We start from the raw sequence: 11,672 nt of genomic DNA, 5'->3' as shown, positions 1-11,672 counted from the left end.
ATGATGGCTGCACCAGTACAAGGATGCCTTCAAGCCTGGAAGGCACAAAGCGCCGGGAAGACAACAGACCCCTCCCCTCCTCCTCCAGGGAAGGGATCTGGAGAGGCCTGTCCTGTAAAGCCATTGAAATTAATCAGCCGCCGAGTGATAAGTGTCTGAAGGGAGGCTTGCTTTGCCATATGGTGTTTCGTTGGCCGGTAACAATTGCCGTGGGGCCGTTGGTACCTCGGTTTTGTTGGCGATTCCCTTTCTTCCTCCTCTGACATGCAGAAAGACGTGGAGTTCAGTAGCTGAATGCCACTTCGTACCCTGTGGACTGCTTTTTCATCTTAATTGTTTCGTTGTGTATCTTTATAGCAATAGAAGGAAAAACAGTCTCAATATTGAACCCTTTCTTTGTGTTAAATACTTTCTCAAGTGGAAGATAGGCATAGGGCTCACCAGGTATCTTTTAACATCTCAGTGCATCTGTAAGGTTAAGGCAGGGACTTATCCATTAACAGGGCTCTGAGTCATTGTCCTCGATTCACCAAGTTTCAGGGAACTGTTGGTTACTGATTCTAGAATTTTTCTATAATGTGATCACCTGAAAGCTTGCTCTCAGAATAATTTAATCGAATTCATTTTCACGTAGATTTATCCTTGGGACCCTGTTCAGTAGGAAATAGTTTCAGATTTCATATTTGATAGTTTCCAGCATGCTTTAGCTATTTCTAAAGCTTTATGATTGAGTTTTGCAAAACCTAACAGATCCTGAAATGGGTGCATAGTTATTGTTAGCAGCCAGTAGAAAGGAAATTAACACAAAGGCAATTCAGTTATTGAATAGATAATGCCTGGAATTGTGTTTCTTAGCTGGTTGTTTAAATGTTGCAGAAGATTTATGTGCAGGGCCAAAAGAAAAGATTTCCCTGTACAGAAAGGGACCACCAGTGTGTTCCTACAGAACACTCATTGCAAGCATTTGTAAATATCAATGTATTGTAAATCTGCCACCCTTTTAAAACAGTGTTAAGAAACTACTGTTTTATTCTCTTCTGTACTTCTGCTTCTTAACTTAATAGTACCTATTATTGATTGTTATACTGTGCTATGCTAAGTTGATGCAGTCGTGTCCCACTCTTTGCAACCCTGTGGACTGTATAGCCTGCCATGCTCCTGTGTCCTTGGGATTGTCCAGGCAAGAATACTGGAGCGGCTTGTCATGCTCTTCTCCAGGGGCTATTCCCCATCCGGGGATCGAACTTGCATCCCTTATGTCTCCTGCATTGGCAGGCAGGTTCTTTACCACTCGCGCCACCTGGGAAGCCCCTTAGTGATTGTTCCATGTTAGCAAATATAGATAGGTCTACCTTATTATTTCATAGCTGCATAATATTCCTGTGATTGTATGCAGTACTTTATTTAACCAGTACTGTGTTGATGGACATTTGTATTGTTCCAGGTCTTATTTACAATGATGTTCTGAATAAGTCCTTGAACATGTATATGCAGGTGTATGGAGCACTTCAGAAGTGGAATTGCCACATTAAAGGGTACATATATGTAACATTTTGGTAGATGTTGACTAAATGCCCTGCAGAGACATTTTTACCAATTTGCCCTCCTAACAACACTGTATGGGGCATATTCTTGTTTCTGGACACTCTTAATTAAAATTTTATCCTGCTAGGGCAAGCTAAACTTTGACCACAACTCAACAATTTGAAGACATCTTGGGATCCGTAATGATAGGTTTATGGGGAATTTTAAATATCTCTCTAGGGTAAAGGTAAAGTGTATCAAATCCTGTACTGCAGCAGGTTTTGAAGGGATATTCCTGTTCCCTGTATGTTTTATAGTATGGAATATATCTGTCCTATAAATAGTTATATTGTGTAAAAACAGGTATTTTTCAGAGGTTTAAAAATCTTAGTTTACAAGATAATTTTACACATTATTTAATCTATTGGTATGTATCAGTTCATCTTGTTCATCGGATGCTGTTAGCAAACATTTTTAAAACCCCTATAGAAAATTAGTGTTAAGCAAATAAAGCAAGAAAGTAAAGTTTCTTAAAGAAGAAAACGTCTGATATGTTAAAATGTAGAATAGTCCTGTTTACTGTTTGGGACAAGGTTTCTCAGTTTTGGCACTATTGCTGTTTGCAACTGATTAGATAATTCTTTACTGGAGGGGGCTGCCCTGTGCACGCGCCTCTACCCGCTGGTTGTAGACATGATAACCCAGAGTATTTCAGATAGTGCCAGGTGCCTCTTAGGGAGCAGGATTGCCCCCAGTTGAGGATATGTGCTTATGTGGTAAAAGTATACCAAAAAGTAATAATAAATGCCAAACTTATTTCTTTCAGGTGTCATATGATAAGTTTGAATTTATGGCTAGGATAGTCAGGCTTTGAAAAGAGGAGCATTTAGTGTATATTTGAATGATATAATTTCTCTCTTGTATCCAGATATACTTGGTTAATTTATAGTGAGTAAGAGGATTGTGGAAATACGTATGTTACTGAATTCGTTGGGAGTTAATTTTGGGAAGTGTGTAATCAAGTATGTATAGTCAACATTTTATCATTTGGGTACTGACTTTATAGGATTGGGGAGAAATGTATTTTTACTCAGTGCTCGTTTTTTGGTCACTTGACCTCAGTGTTGTATTGTTACCAGAGAAAGACTGGAGAAGATAATTTGTGTTGCCTATTAAAGTTCTTTCTACCCTCTTGAGTATGGATAGTGAAAGAAGTATAAATTATTAGGTTTATTTAAAATCAGCTTTTGGTATTGTTGGTCCAGGCTGTGTTGGGGTGGTTCTTTGTCCTTTTCTTCCACCCCTAGCAAAGAGTGCTTCTTTGGTCACACGTGGACCAACTCCTCAGACGTCATTACTCAGTTGAAGGCCTAGAAGTGCTCACTCTGGATAAAAAGTGAAGTCAATTAATAAGCCTCATCATTTCCTTTCTGAGTCCCCTTATTTCTCTTCTGATCTGTTTCTAGAACTACAGGAGAAAAGAGTGTTATCCAGGGAGAGAGCCTTGGGAAAAAACAGGACTTGTATGAACAGTGTTTGGGGAGTAGGATGCCAGACCTGGAAAGGATGAGATATTGTGAGATGGTTTTTGCCAAAGGCATCTGAAAGGAAAGCTTGATTTTCCTAAACAGCTATCTATTTTGAAGACTTAGGTAACATACCTTTTCCTTTTTTATCTTCATCTACTAAAGCGATGTTTTTTTTTTTTTTTTAAAGCGATGTTTTAAATGATGAAAGTCCATCTAGTTTTTTTTTTTTCATCTAGTATTAATACTCCCTGTAGATTGCAACTTGGTTGAACGAGGACCTCAAGAAATCAATTTGAAGTTCTCAGGAAATAGCTACCCCTCTATCAGTACTTGTCAGAGAATAAGCATGCGGGTCACCTGGGAACCTTTAAAAATGCAGATTCTGATTCACTAAGTGTGGAATTCAGCAAGAGTAGTTTAAAAGCTCCCAGGTGATGGAGATGATGCTGGCCCATGGACACGCTTACCTGGTCTTAGTTGTGGCATGTGCTTAGTTGCTCAGTCGTATCTCACTCTTTGTGACTCCGTGGACTATGGCCTATCAGGCTCCTCTGTCCATGGGATTCTCCAGGCAAGAATACTAGAGTGGGTTGCCATGCCCTCCTCCAGGGGATCTTCCCCACCCAGGGATCGATCCCAGGTCTCCTGCATGGCAGGCGGATTCTTTACTGTCTGAGCCGCCAGGGAAGCCCTAGTTGTGGCATGTGAACTCTTGAATTGCGGCATGTGGGGTCTAGTTCCCTGACCAGGGATTGAACCTGGGCTCCCTGCATTGGGAGCACAGAGTCTTAGCCACTGGACCACCAGGGAAGTACCCTGTAATGCTGTCTTAATATATGGTGGTGGTTTAGTTCCTGAGTTGTATCCAACTCTTGCAATGGACTGTGTAGCCTGCCAGGCTCTTGTGTCCATGAGATTTCCCTAGGCAAGAATACTGGAGTGGGTTGCCGTTTCCTTCTCCAGGATCAAACCCAGGCCTCTTGCATTATAGACAGATTCTTTACCAACGGAGCCACCAACTAGAGGCTTATCTCTGTGGTTAGATTAGATGTTTCTTTCTGGCTGTGTCTCTGGGTAGCCTCCCACAGGTTCCCTCCTCCTCCTCTAACTGCTGGACAGTGTGATTGCACTGTACCCTATGCTCCTTTCTGCTGCCACAGGTATGCTGGTTGTGATTGGCTTTTGCATGAGATTATTAGTTGGAGGGGAAGGAGTGTGTGTGTGTGTGTTCTTGTATCTCCATTTTCTAGCAAAACCATAGCTCTGGATGAGTATTTTCTGAATAAATTGCTCTTTTCAAAGAGCTTTGAACTCATTAGATGTGCAGTTGGATTCCTAACACAGATAAAGAGAAACTCAGGCTTGGAGAGATGAAGAAACTTGTTCAGTCCCAAAGCTGGTGAATGGCAGATTATAGGGATGAAAACTCAGTGAATTCATTGCTTTTCCCCATCATTCTCTCTTCTGTTCATAGTAGTTCAGAAATGATCAATGTTTGTACTACTTTTCCTGAGGGAAAGTTGACTAGAAAATTGAGATGAATTGTTCTAGTCTGTGATATGGTTGTTTGATTAACTTAGTGTAACACTATTGTTGGACATTAATGGTTTTTCTGTATGTGTATCCCACATGTAACATGTAATCCAGCCCTATGGGACCCTCCTTTAAGCCTCTTATGTTTAAATAATCCTGTTTTTTCATTGTTTTCCCATTTTTAGAAGTGGTGGATTGGTGTGGTTTCCTGTCTGCTGACTGGACCCTGATTAATGCAGTGTGTTTACCTAACTCAGTCTTATGTTTCTATTTCATTTACCAGTTAAGTAAACATTTTTATTGAAATTTAGCTGGTAGTTTTCCACCTTTTCTGATCCTGATCATTTCTTACAAACGAATTGGAAGGTGTTTCACTTTTATATTTTGAATAAATGAATTCAGAATCCACTGAATTTAAGATGAAATAAAAATGGTTTTCTTTTATGGATGCAGATATTAGAGTTTATTGGTGACACATTGTTTCAGCATTGAAGACCACATAATGAGGGAAGTATCTCCAGATGTCACTTTTCACCTTGCTTACTCTAGTTCCCTTTGGACTGCATTTATTTTCTTATTTCTTGTCAAACATCACCTTTACCTGGAGGGACAGATTAAATGGTATAATTAAAAAAAGTATATGTGTCTTCTAGGGAGCATACTGTTAGCAACCACTTTTCATTCTAGAAAAGGTGTGCAATTTGGGAATACTTACTCTTATTTTGTAGGAAAAAAAAGAAACTTATTTTTGATTTTGATTTTTAAGCACTTTATCTCAAGAGAATCAACATGTGGTTTTATACCAGTAAGATGTATTCTGCAAGTCTGCATAACTATGTCTTAGTGTGCCAGAAGTGAGCAACAGTGTTAGACCCTCAGCTGTCAAACTCCCACCCATCCTCACTACACCTTGTATTGTGTGTATGATATGATTTTTTTTTTTTCAGTGACCCACTGAGGGTGCTAGTATCAGCTGAGTAATGTATAATTACTAACCTAGTTTCATTCTTAGATTTTTAGAAAAAACCGTAAATATGAAAGTTTTAATGGAAGTCCATACCCTTTATTCAGAATGCTTGGGACTGAGTTTATAAACTTTTGGATTTTAGAGCTGTAATATAGTATTTGCCACAGAGTACATATCTCCCACTTCCAGGTCCACAGCAGCACCTGTCATATCAGATACCCCAGTATTTCTGCAGAAAGTGTATGAATAATTATACTAAGGGAAAAACATCTGCTTCACTGAATAATGCCGAAGCCTTTGACTGTGTGGATCATGACAAACTGTGGAAAATTCTTAGAGATAGGAATATCAGACCACCTTACCTGCCTCATGAGAAACCTGTATGTGGTTCAAGAAACAACAGTTAGAACCGTACATGGAACAATGGATTGGTTCAAAATTGGGAAAGGAGTACATCATGTCTGTATATTTTCACCCTGCTTATTTAATTTATATGCAAAGTACATCATGCAGAATGCTGGACTGGATAAATCACAAGCTGGAAATCAGGATTGCTGGGAGAAATTTCAACAGCCTCAGATATGCAGATGTTATGACTCAAATGGTAGAAAGTGAAGAAGAACTAAAGAGCCTCTTGATGAGGTTGGAAGAGGAGAGTGAAAAAGTTGGCTTAAAACTTCAGCATTCAGGAAACTAAGATCATGGCATCCGGTCCCATCATTACGTGGCAAATAGAAGGGGGAAACATGAAAACGGTGGCAGATTTTATTTTCTTGGGCTCCAAAATCACTGTGGATGGTGACTGCAGCCATGAGATTAAAAGATGCTCCTAGGAAGGAAAGCTATGACAAACCTAGACAGCGTATTGAAAAGCAGACATCACTTTGCTGACAAAGGTCTTTGACTATATGTCAAAGCTACTGGTTTTCCCTGAATATTCATTGGAAGGACTGATGCTGAAGCTGAAGCTCCAGTACCTTGGTCACCTGATGTGAAGAGCCGACTCATTAGAAAAGACCCTGATGTTGAGAAAGATTAAAGGCAGGAAGAGAAAGGGGACGACAGGGGATGAGATGGTTGGATGGCATTACTAATTCAATGAACGTGAATTTGAGCAAGCTCTGGAAGATGGTGAAGGACAGGGAAGCCTGGCATGCTGAGTGACCGAACAAAACAACAACATAGCGTTTTGTTCATTCAGATCAGGATTGCCGCTCATTTACAAAAAACTTGAGACTTTTGGGATTTTGGAATAGATAAGAGATTGTGGGCGTATCCCTTCCATTTCAAAGCACCATTCTTCTGTATTTCCTGGGTCATGTACCTCACTTTGGAAACTGTTGTACTGAGTCACCAGACAAGAGCTTATGCATGTTAAGTATCTGTAGGGAAATGGCTCTTTTAGAACATTCGTCATTCTCCTAAGCCCATTTCTCTGCTCATATACTTTCATATGTCCCCATGGCCAGTTTAGCTTGCCCCCCACCCCCTTTTAAACTGGGATGTTTGCATTGCAATAAACCACCTCCTCAGACTGAACTAGGAACACAGAAACAATTTGATCTTTTCCCCATAGATAGCTCTGTGTAAATAGGTTCTTATGAAATAGTCTGGTATCTAAGTTACTTTTATAAGTTCATTTCTGAGGGAAAATGATCCTGAATTCTAAACAACTGGCTTTTAAATGAACTTGTAGAACACAACTAAGATAAGGTGGAGTTTAAACTAATGGAGGAGATAATGGAACGTAGCAGGTAGTCCACTCACTCACTTCTGGCTTGGAGTGACTTTGGGAGCATATTTACTTTTGTAGATGCTTGCTGTGGTTAGGATTAGTTTATATTCTGTATGCATACTCATGATAAGAGTATATGGCTTTCCCCCAGGAGTGGGTTTATCGTCTTGATGATAATTTTTTTCCTAAAAAAGCAAGAAATGGGGTGGAAACTTCTGATATTAAAAAAAAAAAAATCATTATTTGAACTTTGGGAGTTTTATAGGGCTAGTAGTAGTAATAAATCATGAAAGCTTGAGATTGTAATGTTTTACATAATGGTGCCTTGCTTACCTCCCTTTCCCAGTCTCTCTTCATGGAGTAGTGGAAAATGCACTGGGTTAGTACGGAAGTTAAGGTGTTTGTTCATTCTCTATTTCCTCATGTGGACTTGTTAACTAGAGGGACGGACATTGACTGAACTCGCATCGTGTCGGAAACTGTGCTAAGCTTTTTACATACTTTATCTCATTTAGTCCTCATAAAAGTGTTATTTGATAGCCTTCATTTTACTGATGAGAAAACAGGCTATGGGAAATGGACAAGTTTGCCCAAGATTTCATAAGTAATTGGTTGAGGTTGAGGTTCACATCCAGGCTTGTCAGTTTCCCCCCTTCCCCATACTTTATAACATTAATCTCTTTAAACTTTAATTCTTCGCCTGTCAAATGAAGTTGGAGTAGGTCAAGGTACATAGATTGTTTTGCTTCTAAAATGAAATAATGAAGTTTTATCTGTTAGGGAAAAAAGTGGATAAAGTTCTCATTTTTGTTTGATTTCATTAATTTTCTACTCTTGTGTAACAAGTGCTAAAAATAGCAAATATATTACTGGAATTGCTAGTTGTGTACCTAGTTGTTTGCCTACCTTGTTTCTTTTGTTTGAACTGTGTGAGGCATGATTGTTATGCAAGCTTTTAATAGAGTAGAAAAAATAGATGAGAGAATAACTTGTCCAACAGAAAAGATGAGAGAATCGTAGATTTTGAGTGAGACACTTTCAAAGACATCTCCTTAACTCAAAATAAGAGTTGGTTGGAAGTTGATGGTGTTTCACTCTACTACACTATTGAAATTAACTAAGAAATAGATAATTTTTTCATTTTCTCAGGGGGCACTAGTGGTAAAGAACCTGCCCGCCAGTGTTGGAGACCTCAGTTACGAGAGTTCGGTTCCTGGATGGGGAAGATCCCCTGGAGATCTCCAGTGTTCTTGCCTGGAGAATCCCATGGACAGAGGAGCCTGGTGGGAGGAGTCCATGGGGTTGCAGAGTCGGGCACGACAGAAGTGACTTAGCATGCATGCAGACAGTCTTTTCAGTTTTTAAAATGTATCTCTCTGAGATTTATTTGGTTATTAGAATGGGATTCAGTAACTTTTATTTTGAGTATAGTACATTAAATAGGAAACTCGATGCCCTAGATATGTAATTATTCTTCAGACAAAATCAGAGCTAAGTAAAGAAAAAACCCAGATAGAGTCAAGAGCATAAGAAGCCAAGCTTTGTAATCAGACTCACATGGTTTGAATTTGAGCCCACTCAATTTCTTCATCTATAAATGAGGATAATAATGCCTACCTTTTAATATTGTTGGGAAGGTTATGTGATATATGTGAAGCACCTAGCTTGGTGTACTGATTTAAGTGGTAGTTAGTATTAATAATAATCTTATTTTCACTAATTTACTGTTTCTCAAGAGTAAGGAATGTGGAGTATACCAAGCAGCTGGCAGGTCACAGAGGCCTCACCCTCATTAGGAATTTTAATTACACTTCAGTCAATTTCTAAACAATAAGTACTTTGATAGTTCAGGGAGATTAAGATGCATATTCTAGTTGGTTAACCCTCTTTAATCTCTGTAAACTTTTTGTCACACTGATTTGGGGTTAAAATTGAGTGAATCCATAAATCAGAAATAGGAATTCCTGGTTAGTTGAATGACATCAGCAAATAGTTACGCCACAATAGATAATTGTGTTTAAACACTGGTTGATAACTTGTAAATTACTTTTTATTGTTAGGTGAAATCTTTTAATTAGGGCAAAAAGATAGTGGAGGGTTAACTAGGCACTGTACTAGTCTACTAGGAATGCTTATCTTTTATTTTAAAAGTTTATTACGTAGTATTTAAGGTATCCAGGTACATGAGTGATTAATAAATACCTTCGCCCCTATCTAAAAAATAAAGCATTTCTGATTGTTTGAAACACTGTGTACTTCTTCCCAATTTCATTCCCTTCCTCTCCTAAAGTAACCACTATGTAGAAATTCTGCTACCACTATGTAGAAATTAGTAGTTCCTATGGATTTCTTTACATTTATGCTATGTTGTATATATCTGTAAACAATCAACATTTTTGTATTCTTGTATAATTTTAAAATGGAGCTTTATGGTTGAAGGGTTCATCCATGTCAAATTGTGTGGCTCTTAAAGATTCATTTTAGATACTCCATTATATACCTAATATATGTCTGCACTCTCTTGTTAATGAACATTTATTTTATTTACTTTTGCTTCACATAATGAACTGCTCATAGTGAGAAACTTCTTTCAATCTTTTCTCTCTAGAAATTTAGCAGTTTACTTAAATCAATGCTTTGTGAATTTGAACTGTTTTCCTTGCCACTTTTAAGAACTTGTGGTTATTGATTCCAATTAGCATGTTTTACCGTTCTCATAAAATTAGCCAACAAAAAGACTTAAGCTATGTAAATTCTCTAAGTTACTGAGTTTAGGCGAGATGTCATTAAATGTAGAGCAGATGGTCATTTAAGTATTAGAATGAGTCAAAAGCTAGCGTCAGGTGGTTCATTTAACAGTGGCAGATGTCTTCATGAAGCTTAGCAAAGGGAAAGAGCGTTACTCTCTAGGGTGATATGGTATTCTATAAGGAGAAAAAGCACTAATGGGTTTAGTTAAGGAATTACATTTCAAGAAAGGGAAATTTTAAGGACTAACTCTGGCCAGGGCTGAGGAGGTTTTGAATGGAAGAGAACAGTTTTAGGTGAGAATGAATTGGGTGGATGAAGTAAGGGCAAACAAAACAGCTACCAAAGTAAGAGGTCAGTAAAATGTTGGCCTTGTTCATTTAAGGCTGTTTCTCCTTTTTCATGTTTTCTTTAAATATCAGCTTTTGTTTTAAAGTCAATTCATTGCATTCTCATTAAAAATTCTCTCCTGCTCATTTCGGTGTTGGGGCAGCTGCTTTGTTGACTTTCTCCAGTTCTCAGCATCGGTCTGTCTCACAGCTGTTCAGTAGCTTTGTTGGCATTCGAACTGTGGGAACCAAGAAAGGATTTGGATGTGCTTTTGTGTGCATTAATGGTTTTCCTGAAGTATTCTTAAAACCATGAATTGTAGGAGCGTTTTTGTTTTTAACCAGTTATCATTGTGTGTTTAAATGGTTCCATTTAAAGAAAGCGTGTACTCAGATTATGAGCTGATGAATGTTATTATTGTACTATGTGGAAAATGCACTTAGAGATGAAAAATATGTAAATAGGGAACTAGCTGAAACCTGGACTTGTCTTTTTTTGGTCAGGTGGGGATACATTTTCCCTTTGCCTCTCATCAATCCACACTCCTTTGAAGAGCTGGACCAATAGTTTAGATGTGCCTCTCAGCGTGTAGTGGGCCAGTTTGTTTAGTATGCTTGGCTTTTTGTGATGGTGTAGGAGACCTATCTTAGACCTTGTTCAGAAATGTAACTATTGTGTGGACATTTACTGTTACTGCTCTTTGATATTATGAAGTTTTGGGTCCTGGTGTTTTCCTTTGTTAAGACAGATTAAGGAGTGTACGTGTTAGGTATGCATTTTATTTTCATAAGCATGGAATAACTAGGTTAGACTATGGGTTAAAAGAAGAAAACTTTGAGTTGTAGTTACGTACCACATTGCTAATGTAACAATTTGAAAGTTGGTTTCTATAAATCATTGGAGTTCCTCGTATTTTTATTTTCAGCTTTTATTTTAATTGTGAGGGACATATACCAGCATTTCTGATGCTTATACTGCATGTTAAATGCCCCTTCTTACCAAGCTGCTTCCTAGAATTAATATACGCTGAGTGTAGAAAACTTGAAAAACCACAAAGGGGAATGAATCCCATCAAGCACATTTTGGGGGTTATCTTTCTAATTTTTCTATGTACATGTGTTATACATATAATGTAATTTATTTACCAAAGTGCTGTATTGTAATTCTTAGCAAACTACTTTATAAAATAATAATATTGTTTACCATCTCAGTAATGTTTCTTCTGCAATGTAGTTTAATAACCGCAGAGAATTTTCCTCTATGGATTACCCTACTTCACACATAAATAGTCCCATATTTTCAGCAT

The 11,672-nt window shown here is 38.2% G+C and overlaps 1 protein-coding gene and 1 non-coding gene across 2 annotated transcripts in view; one reads left to right on the top strand and one right to left on the bottom strand.

Moving 5' to 3' along the window:
- Positions 1–11,672, top strand: part of MIB1 (MIB E3 ubiquitin protein ligase 1) — a 97,152-nt gene that overhangs the window by 597 nt on the left and 84,883 nt on the right. The window lies entirely within an intron of this gene.
- On the bottom strand, positions 3,791–3,863 carry TRNAG-CCC. Its single transcript has one exon. It is a non-coding gene; the product is annotated as a tRNA-Gly (tRNA).

Source organism: Cervus elaphus, chromosome 27, assembly GCF_910594005.1.
Source record: "Cervus elaphus chromosome 27, mCerEla1.1, whole genome shotgun sequence".
NCBI classification, from domain to species: Eukaryota; Metazoa; Chordata; class Mammalia; order Artiodactyla; family Cervidae; genus Cervus; species Cervus elaphus.
The sequence above is the reverse complement of the archived record's forward strand: the minus strand, read 5'-3'. Positions and strand labels throughout refer to the sequence as shown.